The sequence below is a fragment of the Gossypium arboreum genome, chromosome 1, assembly GCF_025698485.1.
Source record: "Gossypium arboreum isolate Shixiya-1 chromosome 1, ASM2569848v2, whole genome shotgun sequence".
Classification (NCBI taxonomy): Eukaryota; Viridiplantae; Streptophyta; class Magnoliopsida; order Malvales; family Malvaceae; genus Gossypium; species Gossypium arboreum.
Genome location: NC_069070.1, coordinates 50693775 through 50712322, shown reverse-complemented (window position 1 = coordinate 50712322; position 18548 = coordinate 50693775).

Sequence of the window (18548 nt, the reverse complement as noted above, 5' to 3'; positions counted from 1 at the left end):
TGTGACATCGAGAAAACCCCGTTTGAACCTTAGGAATAGATTAGCATACGAGTGACATGTCACTAGGAGCTATGTGATTGTGAGCTCATGAGATTATGTGTATATGTGACTATGTGAATCCGGGTGCTAGTCAAGTACGTCCTACCGGTGGCTGGGTAGCCCGGCATGTGTTACGGGTACCTGTCAGCTTGTGTGAGTAGCCCGTGTAGTTACGTCTTGACTGCCAGCTTGTGTGAGCAGGACCGTGATTAACTCGAGAGCGAACAATGTGTGATATGAGATATGAGGGAGCATTGGCTACGTATGTGGCACTTATGTGCAAACTTGTTGTGTATCTGATAGTATTCAAGTATTCAATGTGTAAATCAGTGAGACATGCAACAAGTAAGTCAATGATGAGGAAATTTGCGAATGTGCTATGAGTTGGTATAGGTATGTACGAAAAACTCATATGAATGAGATTGATATGTGATGAACTTTTGGTAAGATTGAAAATGAGTAAGTTATGCCTATGAAATTATGATAACATATATGTAAATTTTGTTATGTTAATTGTATAATATTCATGCTTATGTTGCTATTTATTTGCATGTGAACTTACTAAGATTTCTGCTTACTCCCCTCTCTTTTCCATTTTCTTATAGTATCGCCAAGCTAGCTCAGGGATCGAAGGACATCGGAGGCTCAATCACACTATCAATTCGACATTTAGGTATAGTTAGTCTCAAAATTTTGAGTATGGCATGTATAGGGACTTGGTCTTTTTGTTTATGTGTCATATTAATTTGGCCATGTGTGTTGGCTTATAATGATTTGGTGATTCATTTTGTATATGGCCATGAGATATGGCTCATATTAATTGTAGAGATGTAATCCTATTCATATATGCATGCATATGCTAAGGTCACTCATGTTGAGGTTAAAATCATTTGGCATGGATGAACTGTGGATATGATCATGGATATTTGATGATGGAATTGAGAGTAAATGGCATAATAACATCTAAGGCATGAATGTATAAAATGGAAGCAAATTGATGTCAAGTATTCCATATGATTTGGTAAGCTTGGTCTAAATAAAATATGAAGTCTTAAGCAAGTATAAATTGATAAGAAGTTAATATGCGTGAGCCATGTTTATGAATGTATAAGTGCTCATTTATGCCATGTAGGATGTCATTGAGATGTGTAAGTGTACATGTGTTATTGAAGGTGACAAAAGGCTTGGAAAGTAACCTCAAAGTTGTTCACACGAGTAGACACACGGTTTGCCCCATAGGTGTGTGATCCGATCGTGTGCCCCCTACACCCTAATTAGGTAAAACAGAATGCCCAGTAGTAAACACACGGGCAGAGACACAGTTGTGTGTCTTAGCCGTGTAAAGGACACGGCCGCAGGACATGGGCGTGTGCCCTGACCATGTGAAGTCTACACTTACTTTTTGGAATTTAATTTGCCACACGGCCTAAGCACACGGGCATGTGACTTGGTCGTGTGACCTTATTTTGTTGATGACTTCATAAACAGAGAATTACACAGCTGAGGACACAGGCGTGTCTCGAGCCACACGGGCTTGTGACCCTTCAAAACAAGAAAATTTTTCTAAGTGTTGGAAAGGTCCCAAAAGTTCACAGTTTAGTCCCGAACCACCCCAATGTATGTTTTGGGTCTCATGGGCCCGTGTTAGGGACAATATGCTTTTATATTAATGGTTTTAATTCGATCGAAATTTTATAGCCCGGTTTTGTATGAATATTTATGTTTGAGTCTGGTAACGCCTCGGACCCTGTCTCAGTGACAGATACGAGTAAGGGGTGTTACAGGTAAAATGTGAATAAATGGAAAATGTGGGATGTCATGAACATGAAAAAGGTTCAGCTAGGCTTGGGTAATGAAGAAACTAGATGAAAATTATTTTACGAGCCTAGGGACTAAAATGTAAAATGTTAAAAGTTTAGGGGAAAAATATATTTTTTGTCATAGTGTGTTTTTAGATTGAATTGAATAATGTGATGATTAAATAAGTTAAATTTGACATTATAGATCAAGAAAAACGAAGTTCGAGTTTAGCCGGGGAAAGAACAAGGTTGTGGACTAAATTGAACTAATAGCCGTTTTTGTAGCCGAGGTAAGTTCGTATGTAAATAATCTTTAATATAATTGTATTTAAATGCTTTAATATTGCACGAACTGTATGATTAGCTATGTGGAAGAGTTTAACTTTACGAACAAGTTCGACGATGATTCGACAAGTAAGAAATCCCATTTGAACCTTAGGAATAGATTAGGATATAAGTGACATGTCACTAGGGTTACTATGTGTTATGTGATTATGTGATCCGGGTGTTGGTCATGTACATCCTACCTGTGGCTGAGTATATCGACATATGTTGCGGTTACTCGACAGCTTGTGTGAGCAGCACCGTACAGCTACATTTGGATTGATAGCTTGTGTGAGCAGAGCTGTCGATAGCTCGAGAGTGAGCAATTATGAGATATGAAACTTAGGTAGCATTGGCTACATATGTGGCACTTAGTGTGCAAAAATCTTAAGTATCCGACATTATTATTCCGAGTGGTTCATGGGTATGTCAAAGATGAGAATACGTGTAAGTTCATTTCGAGATAGTACAGGTATGTACATAAATCTTATGTTTATTGAATCTCGAGAAATGATGAATTCAAGGTAAGTTTGTAAAGGAATGAATTATGATTGTGAAACTTATGGTAAATTATATCATCTTATATTTATCCCTTGAACATTGATTGTATGGTATGGCTTGCTTATTTCTTGCATACGGACTTACTAAGCTATATAGCTTACTCCGTTTTGTTTTCAATATTTTATAGTGTCGCCAAGCTAGCTCAAATTGGAGATCATCGGAGATTCACCTCACACTATCAAAACTATCATTTTGGGTATTGATGAAATTTAGCATTTTAAGCATATGGCATGTATAGGGACTTGGTCATTTTGTTAGCCAAATGTATTGGCTTGTAATTGTCAAGGGCTTGATGTGGTAATTGGCCATGTAACTTGGCTCATTTTGGTTGAATTGGATGTAAGCTTATTGTATATATATATCCATATATACATGCATATGCAATTACTTATTGGGTGATGCGATTTATAAATGCTTGTGAATGGTTGGATGTAGCTTAATGGTTTTTGTTGTTGAATGGCTAAGATTGGCTCATTGGTGTGCTAGGAAAACTAAGTAAAATTATGCATGTTATTGGTAGCCATATTGAAACTTGTAGAACGTGAGTTGGTATGATTTGATTTGACAAATTATGGTGTTGTAAATGTGTTGAATATGGATAATAAAATGACATGAATTGGCTTTGTCTATGGATGTTTGGCTATCTAAGTATATCATGATTTATGCCATTGAACTTGTGTGTGTAGGTGGAAATGAGGGTGAAAAATGGCTGGGTAAATAGCTTTTATTTTGTCCACATGGGTAGACACACGTGTGTCTCTGCCATGTGTCCCTTGCACCTTAATTTTGAGAAATAGAATGCTCAGAATTTAGCACACGGGCAAAAACACGGGCGTGTGTCTTAGCCGTTTGAGGGGCAATGCCTCAAGCACGGGAATGTGTTCCGACGGTGTGGAGTTGGCACTTATTTTATGAAAATTAAATTAACCACACAGCCTAGCACACGGGCATGTGACATGGTCGTGTGATCTCAATTTGTTCATGCATTACAAAATAAAGAGTTACACGGGTTAGGGACACGGGCATGTGTTACCACACTGCCTGCCCACACGGTTGTGTCCCAAAACCACACGGGCGTGTGACCCCTGATCATAGCAAAAATTTTCTAAGTTTTGTAAAAGTTTCCTAAGTTTTCGGTTTAGTACTGAACCACTTCCGAAGCATGTTTTGGGCCTCGTGGGCTAGTATTAGGGACTTTATGATTGAATGCAAATAATTTTAAATTTGGATGCAAATTTATGACTCGGAATTGTATGTTTGCTTGTGATGTGAGTCCGGTAATACCTTATATCCTATTTTAGCATTGAATACAGATAAGGGGTGTTACATGTAAGGCCATTTCGAGAGTTACACAGCTTAACACACAAGCGTGTGGCTTAGCCATGTGACCCAAGTCAGAGAGTTACACGGGCTGAGACACGGCTGTGTATCCCTATTTCGAATGCCTATGCGGCCTAAGACACGGGCGTGTGACCACTGTGGTATGAAAATTTTCTTCTTTGTCCTAAAAATTCAATATGTTTTAGTCCCAATTTGTTTCTAATGTGCTTTTAGGGCTTCGAGGGCTTGTATAAGGGACAATATGTGTGAGATTGATTGAGTTTGCTTTGAATGATGTTAAGTTTTAAATGTTTTGAATATTTGATAATTTTGAGTTGTAAACTTTCGATAATGCTCCATAATTCTATTTCGGTGATAGATACGGGTTAGGAGTGTTACACTAGCCCTTGGTCTCGTATCATGTTGATCTTTACTAATTGCTTAGGTTAATCATTTAGGTTGTCCTTCAACTGTTGTTGGGTAATTGTAACACCCTGAATTTGGGCCTAGAAGTTTTGGGACTTGAGCATGGGAGCGGTTGAAGGCAGCTTATAATATTTTGTTGTGCTTGTAAATTTTGTTAATGAAGGCTTGTTATAGTGGTTAAGCGTGCTGAGAAGTGTTGGAGAAGTCCTGGGTTCAAACCTGGACTCTAGCAAAATTTTGGTTTAAGGTGAATCAAACCCTGGGTGTAGTAGGTAGGCCTTAAAAATATTGTTGGAGAAATTGTGCCACAAAAAGCCTTGTGGTCTAGTGGCAAAGTAGCGCCACATAAGAGGCAGGAAGGTGGCCTCATAGAGTTGGCAATGAGGTCCAGGGTTCGAAACTCATGGCAAGCAAAGAGCATTTATTTTGCTAACAGGGGGCGGCAAGAGTTGGTGTTGAATTTAAACTCTGATGACGAGGGATCCCACATCGGGAAACTAACATAAGATTGGATGCGAAGCTGGCTTTAAATAGAGAGAAGCATGAGGAGAGTAAAGGTACCTTTCTTGGCTGACCCCTTTCGCTTTATGGCGTGCTCGTTTGGGTTGGGCATCGGCTAAGAGTGCTTGGAGCGCGGATTAACTCCAGTCTCCTATCAGGTGTGTATTTCTCACTACTCTAGCTGTAGGATGGCTACTTCAGGCCGCGATGGGCCGAAAAGGGCCTTGTGGGCCCGATGGGCCGAAAAAGGCCATTTGGGCCCAATGGGCCTACGGGCCCAATTGGATAAGTTTGTTTGATTGTGTAGTAAATATTGGATTAGGCTAGGTGAATCTCATATTTGTAGCTAGATTTGGGCTAAAAGAGCCACACGAGCGTGTAGGCCCATTTGGGCCGAGAATAGGCTTTAGGCCCATTCGTATTGTTATCCCTATTTAGAATACTTTAGTTTACCAAATTACTAAAATGTCCTCAATTTGTAAAATTACCAAAGTACCCTCGATTTACGAAATTACCGTTTTACCCTCAATTTATAGAATTACCATTTTACCCTCGATTTATAGAATTACCGTTTTACCCTTGATTTACAGAATTACCGTTTTACTCTCGATTTACAAAATTACTAAAATACCCTTGGTTTACAAAATTACCAAAATACCCCTGGCTTGTAAAATTACCAAAATACCCCTGGCTTGTAAAATTACCAAAATACCCCTGATTTGTGAAATTATCAAAATACTCTCGATTTGTAAAATATCGAAATACCCCTATAGGGTAGAATACCCCTGTAGGGTAGAATTACCGAAATACCCCTGTAGGGTAGAATACCCTTGTAGGGTAGAATACCCCTGTAGGGTAGAATTACTGAAATACCCTTGTAGGGTAGGAATACTAAAATATCCTTGTAGGGTAGGATTACCGAGATACCCTTGTGGGGTAAAATTACCATTTTGCCCCTAAGGTGTTAAATGACTATTTTGCCCTTGTGGGCAAGTGACTGACTTGGACTGTGTGGTTGACGGATTTGATTATGAATATATGTTGGTGATATGAATGACTTGACTGTGATTGTTTGATTCAAATATGGGCATGACATTCTGCATACATGACATGTTGCATGGGTTGGGTCTTATAAATGGAGGAAGTGCTAAAAGGGCTATGCCCCAGTTTACCGAAAAGGGCTTTGCCCCAGTTTACCGAAAAGGGCTTTGCCCCAGTTATTAAAAGAGGCTAGGCCTCCAGTTATATGATAAAGTAGCTATGCTACCAGTGGTGTGTTGGTTGGGTGGGTTGAGTCATTCCCCACATGGTGTGTTGGTTGGTACGGGTGGAGAGTAGCGGATGGTGGGTTGAGTAGTCTCTCCAAATGGATTTGCATACATTCATTGGTATTTCATTTGATATTGAAATGGGCCTATGGGCCATACCGTTTACAGTAAAGGCTTCGGCCCAGTGATATGATTTATGGAAAGGCTTCGGCCCAGAACCGTTAAACGAAAGGCTTCGGCCTAGTATATGTCGAGACTGAATAGGGCTTTGGCCCAGATTGTACTGATACCGTGTTATTCACTATTTTTTTGTTATTAGGATTACACACTGAGTTTTCATAAACTCACCCCATTTCTAGCTGTGCAGGTAACCCCTAAGCTTAGATGGTTTGGAGCTGCGAGGGACTCGGAGATGGCCACACTACTATTTTTGTTTCTTTTAATTACAATTAGATTTCGTTTTGGGTTTTTAAATTATGTAATAAGGCTGTAGGTGGGTTTTAAGTTTTAATTTGGATTGTGATTTCTTATACTAAATTGCTAGTCTAGGAAAACTCGAGATTTCAAAATGGCATGGTTTTTCTAAGGAACACGAGCTTCCAACAACAAAGTTTTTAAAATGCTTCTGCGATTTTAAATGAGGTAATATACCAAAGGCAAACAATTGGTAAACGTTTTGATGACAACTTTAGTTTAATAATAATAAAGGAATTTAAATTCAGTAATGGATTTTCACCGGAAGGATCAAATTTGAAAAATGGTTTGATGTGACGCACCAGATTCAGCCATAACGTCTAGGTCGGGTTTGGGGTGTTATAGTAATCCTGAACCAAATGGTCAAGTGACCTACATTTGTAACTGACCTTCATCGCATTCTAGCAAATTCCCACATGCTTTCTCCCACAAGTGTTACAAACAGGAGACTTCATCCTTTTTTATCCACCGTAACTCACCATAAATGTAGTCTAACGCCACCACTATCCTAGCAAATTCCCACCATCTTAAAATCTCTTACTGGTGCATAGGAAAAATTCTACACATCTTTAGGCTTCTTAAAATTTGTTGCAGGAAGTTGTTCAACATTCTCATGCTCACTTCTTTCTCAATTCTTTATTTTATTCCTTTCATGTACCATCAGTTCTATCTTTTGAGATTTGGCGGACAGAGCTGCAAAGCCTTGGACTTTCGACGCCACTACGAACATACGGATTTCCTCATTTAATCCCCACTCGAACTTGACAGAAAGATCCTCTTCAAATAGAACTACTTCAAGCATGTAACACCCCGTACCCGAGACCGTCGCCGGAGTCGAACACGAGGTGTTAACAGACTTAATTCATTACTTAAACAGCTCAAACAATTTATTTTTAAAATTTTCAGTCAAGCTAACAATCTGTGTCATAGTCGCTTAAAAATTCATATCTCGAGTTACGAAACTCAAAATCCAATTCTATAAATTTTCCCTGAAACTAGACTCATATATCTACTTACTAATTTTTTTCTAGAATTTTTGGTCAATCCAATTAGTACATTTTATTAGTTAAAGTATCCCCTGTTTCAGGGTTCGACTGCTCTAACCTCTGTGTATTACGAATCAGATATCTCCCTGTACAAAGTTTCAATGACTATGACGTTTATTTCTAGTAAAACTAGACTCAATAAGGAATCTTTAAATATAAATCATGACTTCTAATTATCTTCGAAAAATTTATGGTGAATTTCCAAATTCAGAACAGGGGATCCAGAAATCGCTCTGGCCCTATTTTACAAAAATTTAAACATCTCATAAAATATAACTCATATACCTGTTTTGTTCCATCCATATGAAAATAGACTCATAATTATTCAATTCCATATTTTATTCACCATCTAATTGTATCTATACTATTTTTAATGATTTTTCAAACTCATGTCACTGCTGCTGTCTGAATCTATTTTATGGTAAATTTTACCTATTTCATGTTTTCCATGGATTAGCTAGTAATTTAGCATACATAACACCAAATATGATCATGATTAGCCATTCCAATGGCTAATCATTACCAAGCATTTCCATACCACTCAATAACCATATCATAAGACCATATACACAAAATGATTATAATGCTACTCAAAATATGCAAGCCATTATGCCAAGATGGTATACAGATATAGTGTGAGCATGCCTCCGACCGTTCCCGATTTCCGAGCTGGCTTGTCAACACTACAAGGAATGAAAAGGAGGAAGTAAGCATAAATGCTTAGTAAGCTCACATGCAAATAGCAAGTAACACAACTATATAAGCAAACATAAAACATCATTTGCATAATCATCACCGAGACATTCATATCACATTTTCATTTATCATCTTACCATATTGTTGTTATATCGAGTTTTCAACCCGAGGGTTAAGTACATACCTGTTCAAAGTATTCATTTCACAACACTTACCAATACGTCCCTTTCATCTCGAGTATTCCTCCATTTGAGTAGAATTTTACCCGTTGAACACATCGGAATATAATTCAGATACATGGAAAGTTTTCACAAAAGTGCCACATATGTAGCCAAGCTACCATGTAACCCGCCCATAAGTGAACTTGGACTCAACTCAACGAGCTCGGGCGTTTGCATCCATAAGTGAACTCGGACTCAACTCAACGAGCTCGGATGCCTAGTTACATCTCTCGAACTCGGACTCAACTCAACGAGTTCGGACATTCGCATCCATAAGTGAACTCGGACTCAACTCAACGAGTTCGGATGCTCAACCATCCTAGTGACAATTCACTTGTATCCTAATCTATTTCTAAGGTTCAAACGGGATTTTCCTCGAACACATCTCCTTGCCATCTTCCGTAAAATACCAAAACCAATACTCGGTAGTACTTTATATTTAACAATTAATAAACATAATTTGCATTTTATTCGAAAATAACCACAAAGCATAATATTTCATGATAAAAATCAGCATCATATCATATAAACAACATTAAATTGCTTAAAATGACAATTATGTTACTACATTTACACATGAACTTACCTCGTATGCGAAAATGGCTACTTTTACCATTTCGTCCACAACTTGGTATTTTCCCCATTTTAGCCTGAATTTTAGTTTCCTTGCTCTATCATTTAAAATATAGTCTAATTAGGACTCACATTATTCAAATTGACCCAAAATCATATTTTGGAAAAATTACGCTTTGCCCTAAACTTTTGCATATTTACACTTTTTCCCCAAAGCTCGTAAATTAAACTTCAGCCTATTTTCTTATGTTTTATGACATGCTGATCATTTTTCCTTCTATGGCAACATCAAATTCTCACTCTAACATGTACTTATGACTATTAGGTATTTTTACCGATTAAGCCCTTTTCTAGTTTTCGCTTAAAACCGAGTAGCACAAGTTGTCTAACATAATTTAAAACCTCATATTCTATCATAAAACACCAAAATACACAAATTTCACCTATGGGTATTTTTCCAAATATGAACCCTAGGTTGAATTATTGCTAGCATAAGCTTAATCGAGCTACGGGACTCCAAAAACGTAAAATCATTAAAACGAGGCTAGAACGGACTTACAATCGAGCTTGGAAGCTTGAAAACCCTAGCCATGGTTTCTCCTTGCTATATTCGGCCATGGGGTTGAAGATGAGCAAAATTGGCTTTAATTTTGTATTTTAATTCATTTTACCCTAAATGACCAAAATGCCCTTACTACTAAACTTTCCAAAATTCCATCCATGTCCAATTTTGTCCATAGACTTATAAATTGGTAAAATTGCTATTTAAGACCTCCTAATTAATATTTCAAAACAATTTCATACTAGAAACTTCTAGAATGCAAGTTTTACAAATTATTCGATTTAGTCCTTAATTTCAATTTAAGCACTTTATGCATAAAATTTCTTCACGAACTTTTCACACAATCATGCAATCATATCATAGACCTCAAAATAATCATAAAATAATTATTTCTATCTCAGATTTTGTGGTCATGATACCACTATTCCGACTAGGCCCAAAATCAGGATATTACAAAGCATATACCTACTCAGCCATATGAATTCTTGCTTTTACTTAGATATTGTCATTTGCCCTTGCTTGAGATATAGAAATTCCTTCTTCATTCGATATATGAAGACTTTGCTGACATATTTCCCTCGAAATACTCTAAAAAAGAACTCCTAGTCCTCTTGTTCTCGAGGGGTAATATTATTTAACATGTCCCACCACTGAAAAGCTTCACCTTCTAGAAAGAAATAGCACATGAGAGGATATCTGTTGATGTGCATTTCAACTCCATAATTACTCAATGTATACAAGATAGCCATTGATCTGTTATTGCGGGGTCATCACCCTTATTACCCAAAAATGCCTTTGCACCTCATTTACGAATCTCCCCCTTGGGATCTTCTCAAAATTGCCTCACAGCTGGTACAACAAGAGTAGGCGCCATTTGTGGAGGAACTTTATTCCAAAATTTTCCTTAGAAAAAGTTGTGCTTTACATGAAACATTACTCAGGACAAGCAATGGGTTAAGTTTGAGGGTGTGTAAACTTTAATTTATGTAGGTTTTTTCTAGTAGCTTTTACCACATTTTTACTTAAAAATAATATTAATCCTGATTATTTCTTAACTAATTTAGTGAATTTTGCTTAAACCTTAATAATGGACATGAATTTCTAAAATATGCAAATTTGTGCTTTATTACATGAATTTTTAGTATAAATTAAATTATTTCATGTTATTTATTAATGTGTTATATTTAATTGTGCAGTGGGACCATGAAGTTGATTTAATAAAGAGCTTATTATAAAGTTCGATGAACATAAGTTATTTATTTTCTATGTTGGATGGCAAAACCATGTTAAATGGATCAATAATGTGTTATTTTGACCCAGTTAAAATAATGCTACATGGTGGACAAGTCTGATTATTTAATGGGTCACAAAACCGTCCAACCCATGCCTAAATTTAGCATGATTCTATGCTCAAATAAAGAAACCATCATCCACCTTCTTTAAAAAAATGTGGTAGGCCAAGAAATGGAGAAAATGGAGGGATTCCAATCCTTATTTTTAGTATACTATTCCATCTACTTAAAGTATAAATACCCCCACTCATTCCTTATTTCAACCATCCCATATTCTTCACATATCTCAATCATCATTCATTCTCTCATTTCCTCTCTTCATTTCCACGCATAGCATCCCATATTTTCTTTATTAGACAAAAACCTTGATAATATTATCTCTTGGCCAGCCACCTTGAGGAGCCGTTAGCAAAAGATCAATACAAGGATCAGAGGAAAACATCTTCAATCAGGGTTCATCAGATTGCTGATTCGATAGAGTTTATTCTTCCTTTACTTTGTTATTTTGATTTTAATCATGTTTGTAGTGTGCTTTATTATCTTTTCATCAATAATGGTAGCTTAATTCTATTAGCTAGATGATTTCATTTATTTAATGAAGTTTGTTTAAATAATATCTATAGTGTTTACACCTTAGTCGGTCATGTTTTCAATTAAACTCAAGTATGTATTTCATTAATACGTGATTGGAAGCATTATAACTAGCTAAGTGACCCTAGCCGAACGACGGCTAGTGGACACAATAATTGAAATGGGCATGCTTAATTTAGATCCTAACCCGACTAAATTAAAGGTTCATAATAAGTTTAATGAGCTCTATTATCTTGCATAGTTTTTAAGTTTATCTAATTAAACTATTTCAAACCTAACCCATCACTATTACTTTACATGAATCCTAAGAAACCCTTAGTTTAGTATGATCAGTAAAATGCATGTTTTACTAAGTAAAAGATTTCAAAAGGACTTAATTTGGTTTCCAAATTCATGATACATCGAGTTGCCATGGAATAATTTCCAAAGACTATTAAGCATGATAAAAATAAGCTAATTTGAATGATGTAATTATCCTAGCCTATTCATGTTATTGTTTATTGAAGTTTGTGTTTTTTCTAAATTCATTCATACATTTCATTTCATACTTCACATTTGGTTTAAATTGCATTAGGGATCAATCTTACATTTAGGCAATTTAATTTAGTTAATCACCCATCACTCAAGATATTGTGTTTTTATTAACAAATTGTTAACTTTAATTTTGCAACCTATTGATTAACATACACAGTCCCTGTGGAGACGACAACTCTTTTACTTACTTATTACTTGATAATGACTGTGTACACTTGCACAAATCGAGCATTACACATATACTTTACCTTGATGGACACAAATGTTACCAACTCCTACCACTATCATCCCAGGCATATTAGTTGACAGCTATTGTATGCCTACTCAGTATAACTTCCTCTTGGCGGATACCATACGCCAAGCACATAACAAATTGATGGATACCGTCCAAATCATATTAACAAGATTAAGATTTAACATTTACCATGCAATATTACCATGCAATAAACTACATAATCAAACATTCCTTTTTGGCAGTTTCATTCCTCTCTTCAAATCAGTGTTCACGTTTTCTTACTCTTTTTCACACCCTTCCTTGTGCTAGTCTCGAATCCTATATATATGATTCAGAATTGATATCTCTATCCTTGTTATTTTGAATAAAAGTTTGTTCCCCTACAAGGTTAGGGCACTCTACAATGGTTAACAATTAACATGCCCTACTAGTGCCCAGCATATCCGCCATTCTAGTTAGCAACTAACGTGCCCTACTAGTGGCCAATCATATCTGTCAATCTGGATAGCAACTAACATGCCCTACCAGTGGCCTATCTTATTTGTCAATCTGGATAGCAACTAACATGCCCTGCCAATGGCCCATCTCACTTTTTCAGATACCAAGCTTTGCACACTAAGAAAGTCATGTCTATTTCTTATCACTTTCATGCACATGCAAATGGTTTCATGCAACAACTTACCACATTTCAAATAAGGCAGTTTTACCTGTACTCATAGCATTCAATTATGATAACCCAAAAAATAATAGTATACAGAAAAGACTCACACAACTTGGATACTTACATAGATTGGAGACACACCTAGGGTCTTAAAGAAGCTAATTACACCATGAAGCCTTCCATTACACTCAATAGCCTTCTCTCACTTCTCGAACATTCACTGGTTCATCTACAATGAAGAACTGCCCCTTTCTCGAGGTACAAGAATAAAAACATAACAAAAGGAAAAACCCCCACTTCACCAACTACACCATTATTTATAACCCAAATTGCCCTCACAATAATCCTATACATGGCCAATAATTCAGAGCCACTTCAGACCCCATGGTGGCTGACATATCAATCTATACACAAATCCTACATTAAACATTTTTTCACTAACAAAGAACCAACTAAAATTGAACAGTATACCTACGTTCCACAAGCAACCATGGTAAACTATTCCACAATTGCAACCTTGCCCACCATGCTCATAAAGAAAATTATTGGGTCCATGAGCTAACAATCCGGCACCAGTAAATTCTGCACACTAATGAAACAGAGCACTAGGCGGATACTAATAGAAGGGTCCGCCAACACAAAGCTCACAGAGAGAATCAGTTGATTTGTGGGTTCGCCACACCGACCACACCAGGACGTATAAACTATGAGCCTACAGTTTGCCAAAAGACAAATCTTCAATCAAGTCTTTACATACTTACCTAGTTAGCCAAACAATCTACCAACCATGGCGAGACAACCAACACTAACTTTTCCTAGTGGTAAGGCACTTTATGCCTTCTCTGACTCATACTTAGCCAACAATCTGCCCACACAATCCGCTAACCAGGACCATGCCAGGCGGGGTGTTACAAACTCTCTTTCTAAATCCTTAGTTTCTATCTTAGTCTTCTTTATTTCCTTATTTGAGTTCCTCTTCCTTTTTCCCCAGGTCATTCCTTAACATGTTTCCTAAGTAATTTCATAAGCCCTTTTCTGTTTCCATCACATTTTTCTCTTAATGGTCAAAATTAAAAAAAAGTTATCTCAAGGGTATTTGTAACACCCCATACCCAATCTGATCATCAAACTTGAGTAATCTGTAACACCCCATACCCGGTCTGGACATTGAACCCAAGTAATAGAGTGATATAGAAAATTACAAAATATTTACATGCAATTCAAAACTCAAATTTTAGTTCAATATCAATTTGTCAAATATGATAGAATATAACATCATACACAACCAAATTTGAGTTTAAGTTGAGCTTACAAAAGCTTTAGATTAACCTGATATCAATCATGGATCAATTTGAAGAAAATACAAAAAAGATGGGAAAATTTTGTCAACAGGGGTCACATAGTCGTGTCCCCTAACCATGTGGAAGGCTAAGGCTGTTTGGAGCTGGAGTCACATAGCCGTATGAACAAACCGTGTAAGTCATTTTGGCCATGTAGGTCAAAAGTACAGTTAACCAAAATTTGTCACACGATCGTGTCGTCGGGCCAGCTAATAGGTTGTGACCGTGAGCAATTTATACATGCGCAATTTATAAATGTTCAGTAAGTTGACACTTATTAAAACAATGACTTACCTCATTTTATGAATTTATATAATAAATTATTCAACTTGACGATTTTTCCTAAATCCAATAACCCTATATCAACAAGGTGAGTTCATTTTGTAACCAATTTATATAATAATTTGAAAATTTAGCATTTCAAATAATTTTAATATCAATCACATGGAAATCAACAACTCAAAACCATTCATATCATTTCAATCAACATTCAATTCAAAAATAAAACAAAAAGTCACAATAATACACATGTATTAATATATGCAGACTTTAATTAATCAATCTAAAGATTATATCGTATCTTCTCATTTTGTTGTCAATAGTACATCCAATTTCAATATAATGGCAGTCATTATTTCATTTTTATTATTTCAATTTTGCATCAATTTCATAGATTTTATCACATTTCATCTGAATTTGAACTCCAAATTTTAAACCCACTTCAAATATGTCCATATGGAGCCTCCTATTATTACATTTTTCAAATTTTAAACCCTAAACTCAAAATTAACAAATTTCAGTTTACAAATTAGTTCTATCATATTTCTAAGCTTCAAATCCTACCATTAAACATAAAAAAAATATTAAAAACAATCAATGGAAACATTTTAAAACCTTAACAATTTTGAAAGCAGATATAGGAGTTAGTTGGACCTAGTTGCAACGATATCAAAAACATAAATATTACAAGAAAATGACTTAATTGCCATATTTAATTAGTGGTTGAAACTTTGAAACTTCAAAGAGGGTTTTTTTTTCTTTTGTTCTTCAATAGAGAATAACAATGATGAAGATGACCATTTATATGTTTTGTTTTAACTTATATATTTAATTAAATGTTTATTAATCATAATTATATAATTTAAATTTATTTAATGAAACCTAAAGCTTAATTAGCAAAGCACAGTGGATTCTAACTCATCAACCACCATTTGACCATTTATAAATGGCTTTATTGTTCATTTGGTCCTTCGGTTATTTAAAAATCCATAGCGATTAACTTTTACCACTTTTATAGTATAGTCCTTTTTCATTAATTAACTATCAAATCATTAAAATTTACAAACCAAACTTCAATCCATTTATAAAAAAAACTCCGTAAATATTTATTAAAAATATTTACAACAAGCTCAGTTTATGGAAATGAGGTCTGATACCTTATTTTTTCAGAAACCACTGACTTTTAGTACGTACCACTAGTTCCTTGACTAACTAATCAATTAATAAAATATATAAAATTGAAATTCACAGTAACACCATATTTAACTCGTAATGTTAAATAATAATATTTACGAACTCACTCATCAAAATTGTGGTCCCGCAACTACTGTTTCCAACACCAATGAAAAATAGGTTGTTACAACTCTCCCCTCTTAAGAAATTTCATCCTTGAAATTTTTACTTGCAAAAAGGTTAGGGTACTATGAACCTCATGGTTATTCTCCGTGTAACACCCTTAACCCGTATCCGTAACCGAATTTGGGTTATGGAGCCCTATCGTACAAATGAAACATTAAAACATACATTTCATACATCATTGAAATCATATTATAATACATTTATTCACATACATATCTTCCCTTAATCAAGCCTTCAAGGCCCTAGAAACACCTTAGAAATGATTCGGGATCAAATTGGAAACATTTGAAAAGTTTAAGAAAAAGTTAGAAAAATTTGACTACAAGGGTCACACGACTGTGTAGCCAGGCCGTGTGCCTCACACGGCTAAGATACAGGCCCTTGTCTCAGGCCGTGTAACCTTCGAACTAGAGACACACAGCTGTGTCCCAGCCCGTGTCCTCCCCTGTGTAACTCTCTGAGTAAGGTCACATGGTCGTGTCACATGCCCGTGTGTCAGGCTGTGTAACTCTCAAAATAGCCCCACACGTTCGTGTCCCAAGCCCTGTGCTAGGCTGTGTAACTAACTGAGATGCATCCAAAGGAACTTACAGGAGACACATGGCTATGTCGCCAGGCTGTGTGTCACACAAGGTTGAGTCACACGTCTGTGTCTCAAACTGTGTGGACCTAAAATTTGCCTAAAATCAAGCCATTTCCAATAGCAATTCATGTATGATCCTTTAGGCCAATTGTGCATGTAACAACCCGATTTTAGGCCTAGTCATAATAGTGGTTTCGAGACCACAAGTCCAACGCTGAAGAAATTATTTTGGAATTATTTTATGTGTTATGGCATAATTATACTAGTGCGTGAAAATTTTGGTCGGTTAATTTTAGTGATTGCATGCTTAATTGTGAAAAAGGACTAAATCGCATAAAGTGAAAAAGTCCTATTTTGATAGCTAAGGGTGTCAAATAGCTAGAGAACCAAAATTGGGGGTCTTTAAAGGGAAAATAGACCCTTAAAATAGTGGTGGTTGGCCATAAGGACAAAAGGGACCAAAAAGTCAAAGTTAGGTGGCCTAAATTGATTAAAATAAAACTTAAGAAAAAGGCTATCGTCTTTTTATTTTTCTCCTTCTTCTCCACTGATTTTCCTCCAAGAAAATGACCATGGAAGCTTGAAATTTTCAGCAACTTAAAGCCTTTGCAAGTAAGTGACTTTGAGGGCTTTTCTTGAATATTTTTGTACTTTTGAAATCCTTGTAGCATGAACTTTCTAACAAGGGGGCTATTTTGCAAAATAATTGAAAGTCTAGGGTTTTACAATGAGAGTGTTCATGTTTTTTTTTTTGAAATTTTATGGAAGAAAATGAATCATGGTTGTGAAATAAACAATTTCACAATTTGGCATCCGATATATCAATCCAACTTATACCAATTCAACTTACTTAACTTTTGTCAATTAGGTATCTAATAACATCATTTCACCAAACCATTTCATGCTCAATCATACTATTTAACAATCATTAACCATGTCAACACATCTTACCAAGCAACCACATATATACATTAAGGATTAGCTTTTCCAAAATTAAGAACTTAACAAAGTTTCAACCAAAATTTTCATTCAAAATACAAATCACATTCAAGATTGACCAAAATCAATTCATCTATATACATGCCACAAAATTGAGTTTTAAACAATAGAGAGACTATTGAATCAATACTAGGATAGTGAGTTTCTCAACATTCGCCTAACACGTTTTGCAAGTGGACAATCTACAGGAAAAAGGGAAATAAGGGAGTAAACATTATAAATGTTTAGTAAGTTGACACTTATTAAAACAATGACTTACCTCATTTTATGAATTTATATAATAAATTATTCAACTTGACAATTTTTCCTAAATCCAATAACCCTATATCAACAAGGTCAGTTCATTTTGTAACCAATTCATATAATAATTTGAAAATTTAGCATTTCAAATAATTTTAATATCAATCACATGGAAATCAACAACTCAAAACCATTTATATCATTCCAATCAACATTCAATTCAAAAATACAACAAAAAGTGACAATAGTACACATGTATTAATATATAGAGACTTTAATAAATCAATCTAAAGATTATATCGTATCTTCTCATTTGTTGTCAATAGTACATCCAATTTCAATATAATAGCAGTCATTATTTCATTTTTATTATTTCAATTTTGCATCAATTTCATAGATTTTATCACATTTCTTCTGAATTTGAACTCCAAATTTTAAACCCACTTCAAATATGTCCATATGGAGCCTCCTATTAGTACATTTTTCAAATTTTAAACCCTAAACTCAAAATTAACAAATTTCAGTTTACAAATTAGTTCTATCATATTTCTAAGCTTCAAATCCTACCATTAAACATAAAAAAAATATTAAAAACAATCAATGGAAACATTTTAAAACCTTAACA